This window comes from Pan troglodytes, chromosome 16 (assembly GCF_028858775.2).
Source record: "Pan troglodytes isolate AG18354 chromosome 16, NHGRI_mPanTro3-v2.0_pri, whole genome shotgun sequence".
NCBI lineage: Eukaryota > Metazoa > Chordata > Mammalia > Primates > Hominidae > Pan > Pan troglodytes.
In genome coordinates, this window is record NC_072414.2 from 64,061,005 (window position 1) to 64,082,071 (window position 21,067).

General features: G+C 39.0%; 1 protein-coding gene and 1 pseudogene across 29 annotated transcripts in view; one reads left to right on the top strand and one right to left on the bottom strand.

The window, feature by feature from the left end:
• The window catches only part of MYO9A (myosin IXA), a 297,950-nt gene that overhangs the window by 238,866 nt on the left and 38,017 nt on the right, over positions 1–21,067 (bottom strand). For 3 of the 29 annotated variants that reach the window (XM_063795226.1, XM_063795227.1, XM_054667745.2), the window contains exon 2: positions 4,548–4,592. The exons of the other annotated variants lie outside the window; for them this stretch is intronic. The gene's annotated coding sequence lies outside the window, so the exon portion shown is untranslated. The remainder of the gene's footprint in view (positions 1–4,547; positions 4,593–21,067) is intronic. 29 annotated transcript variants of the gene reach the window in all.
• On the top strand, positions 499–1,350 carry LOC129137238 (SIN3-HDAC complex-associated factor-like; annotated as a pseudogene).

Consider the following 21,067-nt stretch of genomic DNA (forward strand, 5'->3'; position numbering starts at 1 on the left):
TGAGGTCGCACCACTGCACTCCAGCCCAGGCGACAGAGCAAAAACTCTCTCTCAAACAAACAAAAAAAGAAAATGAAAAAAAAAAAAATTAAACTATGAAGAATGGATAAGCAGTTATATTCACATATTAACATCCACATAATAAAATATTACTCAACAACAAAAAAGAATGAACTACTGATATCACAACAGTTAAAACACTATGTTAAACAAAAGAAGTCAGAAACAAAAAGCACATAGGTATGATTACCCCATGAACAGACAAAACTAACCCACAATGACAGAAATTAAAACATATAGGTGGAGAGAAGAGGGACGAGGCAAGATGGCCGAATAGAACCCTCCAGCAATCACCCCCAGCCCCCAAAAGGAGCACCAAATTGCACAACTATCCACACAAGAAAGCACCTTCATAAGAACCAAAAATCAGGTAAGTGATCACAGAATCTGGTTTTAACATCTTATCAAGAAAAGAGCCGCTAGACAAGGCAGTTGAGGAGGAGGGAGCGCTTGAGGGGGACTGGCCTGGCGTGCACTCCGCACCTCGGGGACGTTATTGAGCGTGGAACGGCTGCTTTTGGAAGACTATTGCCCAGAAGAAAAGATGTTTGGTTTTCACAAGCCAAAGATGTACCAAAGTATAGAAGGCTGCTGTATTTGCAGAGCTAAGTCCTCCAGTTCTTGATTCACTGACAGTAAACACTATGAAAAGGACTTCCAGAGCTGTTTTGAATTGCATGAGACTCGTTCAGGAGACATCTGCAATGCCTGTGTCCTGCTTGTGAAAAGATGGAAGAAGTTGCCAGAAGGATCAAAAAAAAAAAACTGGCATCATGTGGTAGATGCAAGGGCTGGACCCAGTCTAAAGACTACATTGAAACCAAAGAAAGTGAAAACTCTATCTGGGAACAGGATAAAAAGCAACCAGATCAGTAAACTGCAGAAGGAATTTAAATGTCATAATTCTGATGCTCACAGTACCACCTCAAGTGCCTCCCCAGCTCAATCTCCTTGTTACAGTAACCAGTCAGATGACGGCTCAGATACAGAGATGGCTTCTGGTTCTAACAGAACACCAGTTTTTTCCTTTTTAGATCTCACATACTGGAAAAGACAGAAGATATGTTATGGGATCATCTATAAAGGCCGTTTTGGGGAAGTCCTCATTGACACACATCTCTTCAAGCCTTGCTGCAGCAATAAGAAAGCAGCTGCCGAGAAGCCAGAGGAGCAGGGGCCAGAGCCTCTGCCCATCTCCACTCAGGAGTGGTGACTGAGGTTTTTATGTAGAAGGGGAACAAAAAAAAAATCTGAATTTTGAAAAACCACAAAGCAACAAACTGACCCTCTTTTTTTTTTTTTTTTTTTTTGAGACGGAGTTTTGCTCTTGTTACCCAGGCTGGAGTGCAGTGGCGTGATCTTGGCTCACTGCAACTTCCGTCTCCCAGGTTCAAGTGATTCTCCTGCCTCAGCCTCCCAAGTAGCTGGGTTTATAGGTGCCCGCCACCAGACCTGGCTAATTTTTTAGTTTTAGTAGAGACGGGGTTTCACCACGTTGGCCAGGCTGGTCTTAAATGACCCTCTTATTTTTAACTTGGATACCTGCTATTCTGCCAAAAGACAATTTCTAGAGTAGTTTTGAATGGGTTGATTTCCCCCACTCCCACAAATTCTGAAGCCAGTGTCTAGCTTACTAAAAAAACAGTTGTACATAATATTTAAGATGCTGAGTATTTCATAGGAAAGCTGAATGCTGCTGTAAAGTGCTCTTTAGTCTTTTTTTTTTTTTAATCCCCTTCTAATGAATGAAACTAGGGGAATTTCAGGGGACAGAGATGGGATTTGTTGTATGATCAACTGTATGTAGTTTTTAGTCTTTCTGTATTGAGAAGCAGTTGTTGGGGCATTTTTAAGATGCCTGGCTACTCTTTTTTTCCCTCATGATAATAAATTTCTCATAACTCAGTAACGTGAACTTGCCCCTAGAGGTAGTCGTAATAATTTTGAAATATTAAGGTCTTGCCAAGCTTCTGATGATTCAAACCTGTACTACTGATTATTAAGCAGGACAGACTGAGCTTTCTGTTGCAAATACCTTGGAGGAGAAAGTAATTTCTAAATATACAGAGAGGTAACTTGACTATATATGTTGCAGCCTGTGCCTCCCTTCATATTAATATTTGATAAAGATTTTAATTTATGTAAAACTTCTAAAGCAGAATCAAAGTTCCTCTTGGGGAAATGGCAAGTCTTTAGGACAGGCGAGACCCTGTATGAATAGTACCAAAGCATTACCGCATGGTAGAGAACACACTCAATTAAAAATGTTAAGCTATCTGAAAAATAAAATGTGCAAGTCTTCAGGATGGCACAAAACAAAGGTTAATGCTTCTTGGGGCACATTTCTTAGAGGGCTTGCTGAGTGTGTAAATATAATCGACTTTTGTTTGTGTTACATGACTTCTGTGACTTCACTGAAAATCTGCACAATTCAGTTTCAGCTATGGATTACTTCAGTTGACCTTTGTGAAGGTTTTTATCTGTGTAGAATGGGTGTTTGACTTGTTTTAGCCTATTACGTTTTTATTTTCTTTCACTCTGTATTAAAAGTAAAACTTACTAAAAGAAAAGAGGTTTGTGTTCACATTAAATGGTTTCGGATTGGCTTATTTTAGTGAGGCTTTCTGAACATTGAGATATCCTGAACTTAGAGCTCTTCAATCCTAAGATTTTCATGAAAAGCCTCTCACTTGAACCCAAACCAGAGTACTCTTACTGCCTCTTATCTAAATGTTCAGGAAAGGCATCGTCAGTTCAGTCTTTTCAGAATGAGGGAGAAACATTTGCCTGCCTTGTAATAACAAGACTCAGCGCTTGTTTTTTAAACTGCATTTTAAAAATTGGATAGTATAATAACAATAAGGAGTAAGCCACCTTTTATAGGCACCCTGTAGTTTTATAGTTCTTAATCTAAACATTTTATATTTCCTTCTTTTGGAAAAAACCTACATGCTACAAGCCACCATATGCACAGACTATACAGTGAGTTGAGTTGGCTCTCCCACAGTCTTTGAGGCGAATTACAAAAGTCCAGCCATTATCATCTTCCTGAGTTATTTTGAAATGATTTTTTTGTACATTTTGGCTGCAGTATTGGTGGTAGAATATACTATAATATGGATCATCTCTACTTCTGTATTTATTTATTACTAGACCTCAACCACAGTCTTCTTTTTCCCCTTCCACCTCTCTTTGCCTGTAAGATGTACTGTATGTAGTCATGCACTTTGTATTAATATATTAGAAATCTACAGATCTGTTTTGTACTTTTTATACTGTTGGATACTTATAATCAAAACTTTTACTAGGGTATTGAATAAATCTAGTCTTATTAGAAAATAAAAAATAAAAGAGCCACTGGTGAGGGTAGGAAAGACAGTCTTGAACTGCCAACACCACCCCTGTCCTATCCTCTGGCAGCAGCCATGTTGTCCAGAGACAGAATCTGTGTACCTGTGGGAGAGATAGCACAGAGATTGTGGGACTTTGCATTGAAACTCAGTGCTGCCCCGTCACAGGAGAAAGCAGCACAGGGCAGAATTCAGCCGGCATCTATGGAGGGAGCATTTAGACCAGCCCTAATCAGAGAGGAACTGTCCATCCCAGTGGTTGGAACCTGAGTTCTGGCTAGCCCTACCATGGCAAGCTAAAGTACTCTGGGATCAAACATAAACTTAGAAGGCAGTCTAGGCCACTAGGACTTCAATTCCTGGGCAAGTCTTGGTGTTGTGTGCACTTGGAATCAGTGGACTTGAGGTGCACATGACCCAGTGAGACACCAGCTAGGGCAGCCCAAACAGTGCTTGCATTACCCCTCCCCCAGCACCAGGCAGCACAGCTTGTAGCTCCAGGAGAACCTCCTTCTGCTTAAGGAGAGGAAAGAGTCACGTTGTCTTACAACTTGGATATCAGCTCAGCCACAATACAGTAAAGCACCAAGCACAGTCCTGATGCCCCCATTCCAGGCTCTACATCCCAGATAACATTCCTAGACACACCCTGAACCAGAAAGGAACCAGCTGCCATGAAAGGAAAGACCCAGTCCTGGCAGGATTTATCAAATGCTGCCTAAAGGGTCCTTGGACCTTGAATAAACTTCAGTAGCCAGCAGTGGCCAGGCAGTACTCGCCATGGGCCTTGGGAGAGACCCACTACCATGCTAACTTCAGATGTAACCCAGTGCACTCCCAGCTGTGGTGGCCACCGTGAGAGACTCCTTCTGCCTGAGAAAGGAGAGAGAAGAGCAAAAACGACTTTGCCTTGCAACTTGGGTATCAACTCAGCTACAGTAAAATAAAGCACCAAGCAAACTCTTAAAGTCCCTGATTTTAGGCCTTAGCTCATGGACAGCATTTCCAGGCCCACCCTGGGCCAGAAGGGAACCCATTGCTCTGAAGAGAGACCCAAGCCTGGCAGGATTCACCACAAGCTGGCTAAACAGCCTTCAGGCCTTGAAAAAACATCAGTGGTAAGTAGGCAGTACTCACCACAGGCCTGGGGAGGTGGTAGCCACAGGGAGAGACTCCTTCTGCCTACGGAAAGAAGAGGAAAGAGTAAAAAGGACTCTGTCCTACAACTTAGGCATCAGCTCAGCCACAGAAAAATAAAGCACCAAGGAGATTCCTAAAGTTCCCAACTCCAGGCCCTAGCTCCCAGCCAGCATTTCCAGACTCACCCTGGGCCAGAAGGGAACCTATCTCCCTGAAGAGAAGCACAGGAGCCTGTCTGAATTCACTACCCACTGACTAAAGCACCCTAGGACACTCAATAAACATCAATAGTAGCCAGGCAATAGTCACCACAGGCCTTGGGCAGGACCCCGTTTTGTGCAGACTTCAGGTCTGACCCAGCACAGTCCAAGAGGTGGTGGTCACGGCGGTGCTTGGGTCACACCTCCCCAATTCCAGGCAGCTCAGCAAGGAGATACAGACTCCACTAGTTTGAGGAAAAGTAAGGGAAGAGAACAAGAGATTCTGCCTGGTAATCCAGAGAATTCTGCCAGAACTAACCCAGACCACCAAGGCAGTACCTCTATGAGTCTGCAAAAGCCACAGTGTTACTGGGGCTTGGGGTGTACCCTAATGAAGAGACAGCTACAATAACCAAAGACAGATCATAATACTCAATCCACTTTGAATACTTGAAAACCTTCTAAAGGAGGACAGGTACAAAAAAGCCCAGACAGCAAAGATTACACCAAATACCTAACTCTTCAATGCCCAGACACCAACGAACACCCACAGGCATCAAGACCATCCAGGAAAACATGACCTCACCAAACAAACTAAATAAGGCAGCAGTGAGCAAACCTAGACAGAGATATGTGACCTTTTAGAGAATTCAAGATACTTGTTTTCAGGAAACTCAACAAAACTCAAGATAACACAGAAGGAATTCAGAACCCTATCAGATAAACTTAACAAAGACTAAAATAATTTTTAGAAATCAAACAGAAATTTGGGAGCTGAAAAATTCAACTGACAATCTGAAGAATGCATCAGTCTCTCAACAGCAGAATTGGTCAAGCAGGAGAAACAATTAATGAGCTTGAAGACAGGCTACTTGAAAATACACAGAGGAAGACAAAAGAAAAAAGAATAACATAAGAATAAAGCCTACAAGATCTAGAAAATAGCCTCAAAAGGGCAAATCTAAGAGTTATTGAGGCTGCGTGCTTTATCACACCTGTAATCCCAGCACTTTGGGAGGCCAAGGTGGAAGGATTACTTGGACCCAGGAGTTCAAGACAGCCAGGACAACATAGAGAGATCCCATCTCTACAAGATAAATATTTTTTAATTAATTGGATGTGGTGGCACAAGCTTGTGGTCCCAGCTACTAAGGAGGCTGAGATGGGAGGATCACTTGAACCCAAGAGGTCAAGGCTGCAATGAGCCGTGATCGCGACACTGCACTCCAGCCTGGATGACAGAGTGAGATCCCATCTATGGATCTATAGTAACCAAAATAGCATAACAACAGACGAATGAAACAGAATGGAGAACCCAGAAATGAATCCATACATCTATAGTGAATTCATTTTTGACAAAGGTGCTAAGAACACACACTGGGGAAAAGACATTCTCTTCAATAAATGGTGCTTGGAAAACTGGATATCCATATGCAGAAGGGAGAAACTAGACCCCTATCTCTCACCATATACAAAAATCAAAATTAGAATGGATTAAAGATCTAAATCTAGGACCTGAAACTCTCAAACCACTGAAAGAAAACATTGGAGATCTCTCTAGGACATTAGTCTGGGCAAAGATTTGTTGAGTAATACCCCAAAAGCACAGGAAACCAAAGCAAAAATGGACAAATAGGATTACATCAAGTCAAAAAGCTTCTGCATAGCAAAGACAACAATCAGCAAAGTGAACAGACAACTCACAGAATGGGAGAAAATATGTGCAAACTCTCTATCTGACAAGGGATTAATAAGAATATATAAGGAGTTCAAACAACTCAATAGGAAAAAAATCTAAAAATCTGATTTTAAAATGGGCCAAAGACTGGAATAGACATTTCTCAAAAGAAGATGTACAAATTGCAAACAGGTATATGAAAAGGTGCTCAACATCACTGTACATCAGAGAAATGCAAATCAAAACTACAATGAGATATTATCTTATCACAGTTAAAAAGCTTTTATCCAAGACAGACAACAACAAATGCTGGCAAGGATGTAAAGAAAAGGGAACACTTGTACATCGTTGGTGAGAATGTAAATTAATACAGCCACTATAAAAACAGTTTGGAGGTTCCTCAAAAAACTAAAAACAGAACTACTATATGATCAAGCAAATTAACTGCTAGGTATATACCCAAAAGAATGGAAATCAGTATATCAAAGCGGTATCTGCACTCCCGTGTTTACTGCAGCACTATTCGCAATCACCAAGATTTGGAATCAACCTAACTGTCCATCAACAGACAAATGGATAAAGAAAATGTGATGCATATAATACAATGAAGTAGTATTCAGCCAGCCATAAAAAAAGAATGAGATCCCATCATTTGCAACAACATGGATGGAACTGGAGGATATTATGTTAAGCAAAATAAGCCAGGCACAAAAAGACAAACTTTGCATTATCTCATTCATTTGTGGGAGCTAAAAATTAAAATAATTTGGACTCATGAAAATAAAGAGTAGAGTGATGGTTATCAGAGGCTGGGAAGAGTAGCAAAGGGGCGGAGGAAAGAGGGGATGGTTAATGGGTATAAAAATATAGTTAGAATGAATAAGATGTAGTATTTGACAGCACAAAAGGGTGACTACAGTCAACAACAATTTATTTTACATTTAAAAATAACTAAAAGAAGTATAATTGGAATGTTTGTAACACAAAGAAATGATAAATGCTTGGGGTGATGGATACCCCATTTGCCCTAATGTGATTATTATACACCGTATGCTTGTCAAAATATCTCAAGTACCTCATAAATATATACAACTACTATGTATCCATAAAAATTAAAGTTTTAAAAAGCATAGATGGGGCAGAGAAGAAGGGATTGACTGAAACAAGAGGGAACTCTCTGGAGTTAACGGAAACGTTACACTTATTTTTGGTGGTAATTACACCAGTGTATACCATTTCAAAACTCATACTGAACATTTATGATCTGTGCATTTTATTGTACGTTAATTGTTTCTCAGTTCAAATGAATTTTAAAAAGATACCGCCACACATCTAAGAATAAAACAAAATATACGTAAGGTCTCAAGAAGACCTAAATACATGGAAAAATATACTATATCCAATAATTTGACTTCTGTATCATTAAGAAGCCAACTCTCCCTCAAAATGATCTACAGATTCAGCACAATTCCAAACAAAATACTAGTAGGTTCTGAACAAATTAACAAGCTGATTCTCAATGTGTATTTGAAATCTAATGGACCTAGAATAGCCAAGACAATCTTAAAGAATAACAAAGTTGGAGGACTTATACTACCAAATATCAAGACTTAGTACAAAGCCACAAAAAGTATAGTACTTGGTACAAGGAGAGACACAAGAGAATCCAAAAACAGGCTCCTATACAATGATGTTCTAACTTAAAACAAAGATGCCACTGCAATTCAGTATGGGGGAAGGAAAGGCTTCTATGTCAATGGTGCTGCACCAACTGGATTGTCTAGAAAAATTAATTCATGGACAAAAATTACTTTATGATGGATCATAGACCATGAAGGGTAATAAAATTAACATTTCTAGAATAGATCAAATGAGAATATTTACATGAACCAGGCACAGTGGCTCATGCCTGTAATCCCAGCACTTTGGGAGGCCGAGGCAGGCAGAACACCTGAGGTCGGGAGTTCAAGACCAGCCTGACCAACCTGGAGAAACTCTGTCTCTACTAAAACTACAAAATAAGCCAGGAGTGGTGGCGCATACCTGTAATCCCAGCTACTCGGGAGGCTGAGGCAGGAGAATGGCTTGAACCCGGGAGGCGGAGGTTGCAGTGAGCTGAGATCACGCCACTGCACTCCACCCTGGGCAACAAGAGCAAAACTCCGTCTCAAAAAAAAAAAAAAAAAAGGATATTTACACGAACCTAGAGTGGGATCTCGAACAACAACAACAACAACAACAACACACTAGGTACTAACCATAAAAAATAATAAATTTGACTTTATTAAAATAAAGAACTTCTATTCAATTAAAAAAATCATTGAGAGTAAAAAGGCACAGAAGATACCTGCAATACACATATCAAACAAAAGACTTAGAGCCAGATTTTTGTAAAAACAGCTAAAAAATAAGAAAACTGCCCAATCTTTTTAATGAGCAAAAGACTTAAACAGATTATTATGAGGATATATAAAAGGCCAATATGGATATGAAAAATAAACTCAACATCTGTAGTAGCTCATTGTTCAAAAATATTCACTTCTTATCCTTACATGCATTGAAGACTTATACTTCCGCAACCATGAATTTTGGCTACACCACAACTTAGTTTAAGGAGTGGAAGGTCAGCAGACACGACATAAACACATCTTGAAATATGCTTGAACAACTGGATATGCCTTCTTGCATTTATGTTACCACTATGAAAAGAACATGTCCCATCTGGCCTACTGGTGCACATAAGAAGATGAGATACACACAGCAGAGCTGTCCCAGCTGACCCACAAATCCTTAACCAAGAAACAAATACTTGAGTACCACTGGAGATTTTCAGGTTAAGCAGTAATAGCTGACTAATACAGGCCAAGTGTGGTGGCTCACGCCTGTAATCCCAGCATTTTGTGAGGCCAAAGCGGGCGGATCACGAGGTCAAGAGATCAAGACCATCCTAGCCAACATGGTGAAACCCGCCTCTACTAAAACTACAATAATTAGCCGGGCGTGGTGGTGCGTGTCTCTAGTCCCAGCTACTCAGGAGGCTGAGGCAGGGGAATCGCTTGAACTCGGGTGGTGGAGGTTGCAGTGAGCAGAGATCACACCACTGCACTCCAGCCTGGCAACAGAGTGAGACTTGGTCTCAAAAAAAAAAAAAAAGAAAGAAAGAAAGAAAGAAAAAAGCCAGATAAAAGAGTACATACTAAATTATCCCATTTATATGAAGTTCACAAACAGACAACATAAATCTATGGATACAGACACCAGAAGCATGGTTTCCTTAGCGGAGAGGAAGTTATATAGGCAGGGCACAAAAGGAAGGTATTACAAAGTTTTATAAACATTCTATATCTTAATATGGGTGGTGGATAACCGGTATATACATATGTAAGAAATTTTTAACTGTAAATACTGAAGATTTATGCACTTTATTGTATGTTACATGAGAACTGCTTGAACCCGGGAGGAGGCAGAGGTTGCAGAGAGCTGAGGTTGCACCATTGCTCTCCAGCCTGGGCAACTAACAGCAAAACTCTGTCTCAAAAAAAAAAAAAACAACAAATTAGTTATTTGTGGTAAAAAGGAATCTGAGGGAAAAAAAGAAATAAAAGAGATTGGTTATTTGAAGTTAAACTAGTATTCCATATAATAAATGTATTATTATACTGCAATCATTACATTATATATTACAATATATAATCATATATTAATACATTATATAATATATAGGTAATTATTAGCAATATTGATAATTATATATTACATAATATGATCTTATGATATAATCTATTAACTATATTAATTACATAAATTTATATATTTAATCTAATATACTTATTAAATATATTAATATTATTACTATATAAATTAAGACTGTCTCAACATTATATTTTACCATAATCACTAAATACCTGAGAAAAGTACAAATATTAGCATCTGGTTTAAATATTATTCCCAATATTAATTAATTAATTTATTTCATTTTATTTTATTTTTGAGACAGTCTCACTCTGCTGCCCAGGCTGGAGTCCAGTGGCGCAGTATCGGCTCACTGTAACCTCCGCCTCAGCCTCCCGAGCAGCTGGGATTACAGGCGCCTGCCCACACCTGGCTAATTTTGTGTATTTTTAGTAGAGACGGGGTTTCACCATGCTGACCAGGCTGGTCTCAAACTCCTGACCTCGTGATCCACCTGCCTCAGCCTCCCAAAGCGCTAGGATTACAGGTGTGAGCCACTGTGCCCAGCCCCCAATATTTATTTTTAAAATATTACACTACTTTAACAGTTTCAAAATAAACTAACCTTTCGCCCTTCTACTGGGACGCCACATGGAGACTAGACTATAACCAAAACATGAATCTTAAATAACTTAAAATCTCTCCCTCCACAAGACATATTTCTATTGTTTGCAAAATGAGATTTTATTTTCTTGATAAAACAGTGTAATATAAAGTACTTAGAAAGCTTCTGTGCTTTTATCCATTTAAGTAATACAATTCCAGAAGCTTCAAATGTTTACTCATTCTATTAAAAATCTTTTAAGGCTATAAAAAAATTTTATATTGTTTTACTCTGCAAATTTTCTACTCTGTAGAAACCCCCTCAAGTTTACTCATAAGAACAACACAAAGCAGAGTTTAACAGAATAACTAAAAACCTTAAAATTCTTAGTGAAAATACATAAAAACTATTAGTAATTATAAATGATTTTCTTTTCTAAGTCATTTATTCTGAGATTTCCTTTTACTAGTTTAACATACTTGCCTATAGGACTATCAAATCGCCCTTCGACAGTCCTTATAGAAAATAAGAATACTTCCAACAGCTTTCTCACTAGGCTTCCATTCTCTACATAAAGATATTAAGTAAACATGCAACTAGTGAGTCCTATGAGATAAAGAATGTCCTACACCTAAGCAGTACTTCTCTGAAATTCTGTAATATTTATTTTACTAATTTTTTTTAAAAAAGCTTTATTGAGAATATATAGTTGGACACTGTGCTGTGTGCTTTATATGTATTACTTCATTTAATAAGAAATATGTGATATTATACCCATTTCTAGATTTAAAAAACTAATGCCATAGATGTGATGTTCCCAAGATACTACAACTACTATGTTGATGATTACAAACTAGATCCCAATTTCTCTTTTTTTTTTTTTTTCCTTTTTGGGACAGGGTCTCATTCTGTTGCCCATGGCTCACTGCAGCCTTGATCTTCCTGGCTCAAGCCATCCTCCCACCTCAGCCCCCCAGGTAGCTGGGACTACAAGTGACAGCCACCATGCCTGGTTAATTTTTTTTATTTTTACTTTTATTTTGCAGAGACAGGGTCTCCCTATGTTGCCCAGGCTAGTCTTGAAGCCTGGGATCAAGTGATCCTCCCACCTTGGCCCCACAAAGTGCTGGGATTACAGGTATGAGCCACCATACCCAGCCATATCCCAATTTCTTTACCAATATGCTACTCTTAGCACAAATAAGAACCATGGCAATAATTAATGATAATGAATAACTGCATCAAACACTCATACAGCATTTACTGTATGTTTTAATCATTCCATCCTCATAACAACCCTAAGGAAAGGCACACTATTATGTCTTATTTTACAGATCAAGAAACTGAAGTACATAGACTTTGCCACTTGTCTAAGGTTACAGGCCAGTACATGGCAGAGCTAGGATGTGCACATCAGCAGTCCAGCCCTAGAATCTGGGCGCTAAACCACTATGCCACTTTGCCTTTCACAAACTGCCTTATACTGCCTCATAGCTGATAAGGTACATTATCATATCTCCTTTATGAACTCACAAGCTCTTAGGTAGCAAAGACCAAGACTTCTAACCTAATCAGCATTAGACTTTTGCCAGCATAGGGACTGGTAAATAATAAAAAGAAACTAGAAAGTGCACTGAGGTCCTAAGGAAAGCTTCTTTGTAGTAGTGACTCTTGAGGTTAACCTTGCCACTAAACTCTACGATTGTATATGTAATTGTTTAGTGCATATTTGATAGTCTCCCCTACTAGTATATAGGCTTGTTAAGGGTAGAATTTTTTTTGTCTTTCCATCTGCTATACAACATTCAAAAATAAATAAAATAAATAATAAAATAATAAAAATTCAAAAAATGTTTGTTGAATAAATATGTGAAAAACTTTATTACAGAGGGTTATACTTCACAATCCCTACTATCAACAGAATCAATACAAGATCTCTAGATAAGAGATTCACAGCAATTAAATAATTTGTGATAAACCACTTATCAGGTTATGGAAGCAGACAGGAGAACAGAGAAAGATAGTGATAGAAGGTAGAAACATGTATTACTTAAACCCAACAGTAAATATAGGAGCAAAGTAAACAGTGACTCTTTTTTCTCCTTTAATTTGCATACTCATGAATTTTTATCCCTCCTTCATTTTCTCTCAGAATACCCTTCAGTTGAGTACCTCTTCTGACTTTCAATTAGAATGGGGGGGTGGGGCGCAGGGCCGGGGGAGGGCGGTGTGGTGGCTCACGCCTGTAATCCCAGCACTTTGGGAGGCTGAGGTGGGTGGACTGCCTGAACTCAGGAGTTCGCGACCAGCCTAGGCAACACGGTGAAACCCTGTCTCCACTAAAAATACAAAAAAAAAAAAAAAAATTAGCTGGGCATGGTGGCGGCATGCACCTGTAGTCCCTGCTACTCAGGAAGCTGAGGCAGGGGAATCACTTGAACCCGGGAGGCAGAGGTTGCAGTGAGCCGAGATATCGCCACTGCACTCCAACCTGGGTGACACAGTGAGACTATGTCTCAAAAAAAAAAAAAAAAAAAAAAAAAGAATGAAGGTAGGCCCAGTGAGGTGGCTCATGCCTGTAATCCCAGCACTTTGGGAGGCCGAGGCAGATGGATCACCTGAGGCCACAAGTTCGAGACCAGCCTGGCCAACATGGTGAAACCCCATCCCTACTAAAACTACAAAAAAAAAAAAAAAACTACCCAGATGTGGTGGCACATGCCTGCAGTCCCAGCTACTCGGGAGGCTGAGGCAGGAGAATCACTTGAACCGGAAGGCAGAGGTTGCAGTGAGCAGAGATTGTGCCACTGTACTCTGGCCTGGGCAACAGATTGAGACTCTGCCTCAAAAAAAAAAAAAAAAAAAAGAATGAGGGGCAGGCCTCAATCTACGGGTTAATCCACTTATGAGCTCTACAAATATCTGCACATTTTGGAGGCCTTGTTGACAATATAGATATACTCAATGACACAATAAAATACTGAGACTTAGGCAGGAGAATTGCTTGAACCCAGGAGGTGGAGGCTGCGGTGAACCAAAACCGTGCCACTGCACTCCAGCTGGGCAACAAAGTAAGATTCCATCTCAAAAAAGAAAAAAAGACACAGTGATCAATGGAACAGAATAGAGAACCCAGAAACAAAGCCACATACCTACAACCAACTGATCTTCAATAAAGTTGACAATAATAAACAATAGGGAGATGACACCCTATTCAATAAATGCTGCTGGAAATACTGGCTACCCATATGCAGAAGAATAAAACTGGACCCCTACCTCTCACCATATACAAAAATTAACTCAAGATGGATTAAGCACTTAAATGTAAGACCTCAAACTATAGAAATCCTAGGAGGAAACTAGAAAAAAAAACTCATCTGAACATTTGCCTAGGCAAAGAATTTATGACTAAGACCTCAAAAGAAACTGCAATAAAACCAAAAACTGACAATCAGGCTTAAACTAAAGAACTTCTGCATAGCAAAATAAAAATATCCACAGAGTAAACAGACAACCTACAAAATGGTAGAAAATATATGCAAACTATGCATCTGACAAGAGACTAGCACCTGGAATCTATCAGGAACTTAAATCAACAAGAAAAAACAAACCATCTCATTAAAAGGTGGGCAAAGGACATGAACGGCACTTCTCAAAAGATGACATACAAGCAGCCAACAAATATGAAAAAAATGCTCAGCATCACTAATCATCAGGGAAATGCAAATTAAAACCACAGAGATATCATCTCACACCAGTCAGAATGGCTATTATTAAAAAGTCAAAAAAATAAGAGATGTTGGCAAGTATGTGGAACAAAAGGGAACACTCACACATTTGGTAGAAATATAAATTAGGGTCAGGCGCGGTGGCTCACGCCTGTAATCCCAGCACTTTGGGAGGCCAAGGCAGGCGGATCACTTGAGATCAGGAGTTCAAGACTAGCCTGGCCAACATGGTGAAACCCCGTCTCTACCAAATATACAAAAATTAGCCAGGCATGGTAGCACACGGCTGTAATCCCCGGTTACAGAGGCAGGTTACAGAGGAGGCTGAGGCAGGAAAATTGCTTAAGCCGAGGAGACAGAGGCTGCAGTGAGCCATGATCCCACCACTGCACTCCAGCCTGGGCGACACAGCGAGACTCCATCTCAAAAAAAATAAAAAGAAAAAAGAAATGTCAGTTAGTTTAACCCCTATGGTAAACAGTATGGAGATTTCTCAAAGAACTAAAAATTAAACTACCATTTGACCCAGCAATCCCACTACTGAGTATCTACCCAAAGGAAAATAAATTTTTCTATCAAAAAGATACCTGCTTAGCCAGGTGTGGCGGTATATGCCTGTAGTCCCAGCTATTCGGAAGGCTGGGGTGGGAGGAGCACTTGAGCTCAGGAGGCAGAGAGGTTGCAGTGAGCCAAAATCATACCACTGCCCTCCAGCCTGGGGTGACAGAGTGAGAGCCCATGTCAAAAAAAAAAAAAAAAAAAGTATATATAACATACATAAAAGAGAAAAAAAGATACCTACATTCTTTTTCTTTTTTTTTGGAGACGGAGTCTTGCTCTGTCACCCAGGCTGGGGTGCAGTGCCGTGATCTCAGCTCACTGCAAGCTCCGCCTCCCAGGTTCATGCCATTCTCCTGCCTCAGCCTCCAGAGCAGCTGGGACTACAGGCGCCCGCCACCACGCCTGGCTAATTTTTTGTATTTTTAGTAGAGACGGGGTTTCACCGTGTTAGCCGGGATGGTCTCGATCTCCTGACCTCGTGATCCACCCACCTCAGCCTCCCAAAGTGCTGCGATTACAGGCGTGAACCACAGCGTCCAGCCAAAAGATACCTACACTCTTATGTTTATCACAGCACTATTCACAATAGCAAAGTTATGGAATCAATCATCAATGTAAGTGCCCATCAATGGCAGATTGAGTAAAGAAAATGTGATACATACACAAAATAGAATATTACACTACCATAAAAATAATGAAATCATGTCCTTTGCAGCAATATGAATGCAGCTGGAGGCCATTATCCTAAGTGAATTAATGCAGAAACAAAATGAAATACCAAATATTCTCACTTTTAAGTGGGAGCTAAATAGCGGGTATAGATGGACATAAGGATGAAACACTGGGGACTCCAAGGAGTGTGAGGAGGGGAGGAGGGAAAGCCTGAAAAACTAGCTATTGGGTATTATGTTCACTATCTGGGTGATGGGTTCAGTAGAAACCCAAACTCCAGCGCTACACAATATACCCTTATAAGGAACCTGCACGTATACACCCTGAATCTAAAATTTAAAATAAAAAAAAAGACACCTTCACTCATATGTTTATTATAGCACTAGTCACAAATAGCACTGTTCACAAGTCATGGTCTCAACTTAAGAGTCCATCAATGGACATTATTATTCTCTGACCTCCCTATAAGTAGACATATTTCCCTTTAAGACCAGTCATGGTCAGAAATCAATTCTTACTGAATCATCCTCTAATAATATGAATACTTAGGACAGTATGGAGATATTAACAAACCATTTGTTCCCACAAGCTGAAACTAAGCCATTACTTACCACCTTTCAAGTGTGACCATCCATTACTACATTAATACATTCACCTCTAAATATCATTAAGACTCAGATCAGCAACTTGTAACATTTGCCCCAAATACTTAAAAATCATTCACTTGGTTCCTGTAACAAAAATGGATCAGAAGAGGTAATTATTTCAACCAACTACCACCACAATTGTCAGGGTCCATGGAACATCAAAAAATTATAACAAAATAATACCATCTTGCAACAGCCATTATATCTAGGCATATCCTCTGCTCTTTGTTCCATAGAGTCAACATATAACTCTTATTCACATCTCAAGGAATCTAACTTAAAATATATTCCATGGATGACCTCCTAAAAACTGAAAGAAATTTAGATTAAAAAGAGCCACACTTTGATTGAACAAATACATACCTATAGCTGAGATTAGCTGTTTAACAATGGTTCAACATGGCAATGATTTTATAACAAAAGTCCCTGGGGAGTTATAAAAACAGAAACCTAGCACTGATATACAGTAATCTTCTGATATAATTTGATATACAGTAATTTGGATAACTCTTACAGACCGAATTGAGGTATCTACTAACCGAAAGGAAACGAAAGGAAAGGCCACCAATGATAAGTATTATGTAAATATGGCAGGTATCACAGCCTAATAAAATTAAAAGACTCCACAAATTTTTGAAAAAACAGAAGTAGCTGTGTGACCTGGGACAAGTTATTTAACTTCAAATATTATTCATTGGGATTTAATCATGGTCTACTTCTGGGGTCCACAAAACTGTTTCTCTATAAAGGGCCAGACTGTAAGTATTTTAGGTCTTACAGGTCATATGGTCTCTGTCCCAGCTACTCAACTCTTCCTTTGCAGAATGAAAGAAGCTATAAACAAAAATTTATCCTCACATCACCTGCCTTTACACATAAAAAATGAAGTCTAGAAAAAAATTAACTGATGGAAATTTAGATTTGACTAGGCATTACTGTGTGATAATAATAATAAATTAACCATGCTCTCAGTGGAAATGAGAAAAGCAAGGCTTAAGTCATCTCAGAATCCATCAAATTTGTTCATGCTATTAAAAACTTAGAATACCACCTTTTCAACCTGTACTAAACAAGAAACTAATAAAATAAAATACTGAAAGTTCTTCCAGTTAGAATGTAAAAGGTCACAAGGGAGAATCACTCCACTATATTAAAAAGAAAAATCTAAACTATAAAATCCAAATTTTAAAACTCATCGGAGAGCTGAGAATACAAAGAAGTCTGAAAACAACAACAACAACAAAAAAAACAATTCCAGAAAGGAAAAAGCCCTTTCTAGGCTAACAGACAAGTGACTACTTTCAACTCTGAGATCATGGTGAACACAGGAATGAATAATCCTATAGACTGATACGATGGACCAAATTCCAAAGAAGCCCCACAAGTAAAGTTAATCAAAACAACCTAAAAATTCTTCCCCATGGAGCTTTAATAGAGTATACATCAATGTGCACTAATCTAGGGGTAGACTAGGAGGGCAAAGTGAGATGATCTGCAGAGTAGAAAGTCAAGTGCAGTGCTAAAGCAGAGAGATCCCTGGAACTTAGCTAAACTTAAATCTCAAGATCTATTGTAGAGTGAAGACTGAATCCTCCCTTAAAACACTTGAAACCAAAATTAACTACAGTTGTAGCTCAGCCCAGACATAACTCAATTCCATGTCAGAATTAATAGTTTAGTCCCTTTTTTGATCTGTCTGAGGAATTAGCATGTCTTTTCTCAGGAAGAAGCAGTTAGAAATTTCATTTTCACTGCTCCTTTTTTTTTTTTTTTTTTTTTTTCCTTGAGACAGAGTTTTGCTCTTGTTGCCCAGGCTGGAGTGCAATGGCACGATCTCAGCTCACTGCAACCTCCACCTCCCAGGTTCAAGCAATTCTCCTGCCTCAGCCTACCAAGCAGCTGGGATTATAGGTATGCGCCACCACGCCCAGCTAATTTTGTATTTTTTCGGTAGAGATAGGGTTTCACCATGTTGGTCAGGTTGGTCTCAAACTCCTGACCTCAAGTGATCCACCCGCCTCGGCTTCCCAAAGTGCTGGGATTACAGGCATGAGCTACCACGCTCAGCCTTCACTGCTCTTTTTACATTTAATATTCACATATAATAAAAATTACAGGATAGTCAGTCATGAAAATGTGACTTATAGGCAAGAGAAAAAAGTCAAAACTAACCCACGGATGATGCAGATTGGAATGAGCAAAGACTTTAAAATAAATTTTATAAAAATATATGATATTATTATGTATAATATTATAGAGAGAAAAAACATTGATTAAATATATTTTGTCAGAGAAGAAGAAATTTGGGGGAAAAAGAGCCAAATGGAAATTCTCAAGTTAAAAAATATTTGAAAAGTTCACTAAATAGACTTAATAACAGATGAGACACAGAAAAGATCCATGAATTCAGAGAGGTCAACACAAACTATCCAAATTAAAACGAAGAAAGCCAGGCACAGTGATTCACGCCTGTAATTCCAGCACTTCAGGAGGCCAAGACAAGAGGACTGCTTGAGTCCAGGAGTTCAAGACCAGCCTGGGCAACATAAGCAAGACCCCGTCTCTACAAAAAAAATTTATAATAAAAATAATAATAAAGTAAGAAATACTAAAGTAATTTCTTCAGACTGAAGGAAAATAATCTCAGATAGAAGTCTAGATCTGCAAGAAGGAATGAAGAGTACTAGAAAATATTGTGAACAAGACAGCTATGTCTACTGTTACCACTTCTATTCAACACTGTACCAGTGTTAACAGCAAGTGCCATAAAGCAATAAAAAGCACTGAAGGCATGAAGACTGGAGGAAGAATTAAAACTATGTTTATGGGCCAGGCGTGGTGGCTCATGTCTGTAATCCCAGCACTTTGCGAGGCTAAGGTGGGCAGATCACTTGAGGTCAGGAGTTTGAGACCAGCCTGGCCGACATGGCAAAACCCCATCTCTACTACAAATACCAAAAATTATCCAGGCATGGTGCCATGTGCCTGTAATACCAGCTACTAGGGAGGCTGAAGCAGGAGAATCGCTTAAACCTGGGAGGAAGAGGTTGCAGTGAGCTGAGATCATGCCACTGCACTCCAGCCTGGGCGACAGAGTGAGACTCTGTCTCAAAAAAAAAAAAACCTTATTAGTCTCAGATAATGAGACTTTATATATAGAGGATCCAAAGAAATAGACAAACTAGTAAAACTAATAATTGAATTTGGCAAGTTCAAAAGATACAAGGTCAATCTACACAAATCAAGTATATTTCTAAATACTCCATGAAAGAATGGAAAATGACATTTTTAAATACCATTTATAACAGAATCAAAAAACAAACACTTAGCAATAAAATTAACCAGAATATGTGAAAGATCTCTAATGTGAAAACTATGAAACTTTGCTAAAAGAAATTAAAATCTCAATGAATGTAGATACACCATGTTCAAGAAGAGGAAGACTCAGTATTACTAAGATGTGAATTTCCCAAAACTCATCTATAGATTCAACACAATCCCAATCAAAATCCCAGCAAAGTTACTTTGTGAATATTGACAAACTTAAATCGTTTATATGGAAAAGTAAAAGACCAAGAATAGCCAATACAATATTGAAGGAGAAAAACAAGGTCAGACACTACAAGATTTCAAATTTACTATAAAACTACAGTAAATCAAGACTGGCAAAACAATACACAAACAGATAAATGAAACAGAAAAGAGAGTCCAGAAATAGACCCACACAAATATAGTCACCTGATCTTTGACAATGAAACAAAGGCAAGTCAATGGAAAAAGGATAGTCTTTTCAACAAATGGTGCTGGAAAAACTAGACAGCTACATCCAAAAAAAAAAAAAAAAATCTCAACACAGACCTTACACGTTTCACCAAAAATTAACTCAAAATGGATCGCATATCTGAGCGTACAACACAAATCTATTAAACTCCTATAAGACAGCATGGGGGAAAATCTTGGTAAACTTAGGCTTGGTGATGACAGTATAAGAGAAAATCTTGCTAATCTCAGCCTTGGCAATGACGTTTTAGATACAACACCAAAAGCACAAACCATAGAAGAAATAATTGATAAGCTGGACTTCATTAAAAATAAAAACTTCTGCTCTGCAAAAGGCACCGTTAAGAGAATGAAAAGACAAGCCACAGACTGACAGAAAATCTTTGCAAAACACATATATGATAAAGGACTCGTATTCAAAATATACCTTAAAGATGCCGGGCGCCATGGCTCACACCTGTAATCCCAGCACTTGGGGAGGCAGACATGGGTGGATCATTTGAGGTCAGGAGTTTAAGACAAGCCTGGCCAACAGGGTGAAACTCCATCTCTATTAAAAATACAAAAATTAGCCAAGTGTGGTGGTGCATGCCTATAATTCTAGCTACTCAGGAGGCTGAGGCAAGAGAATCACTTGAACTGGGGTGACGGCGGGGTGGCGGCAGGGTGGCGGGGGCGGCGTGGGCAGAGGTTGCAGTGAGCCAAGATCACGCCATTGCACTCCAGCCTGGGCAACAGAGTGAGACTCTGTCTCAAAGAAAAAAAAAAAATATATATATATATATATATATAAAAACATATAAACACACACACCTTCAATAACTCTTAAAACACAATAATAAGGAAATGAATAACCCAATTAAAATGGGCCAAGTGGGAAATCTAAACAGACATCCCACCAAAGAAGATATACAGACAAGAAATAACTAAATGAAGATACTCAAAATCATATGTTGTTAGGGAACTGAAAATCAA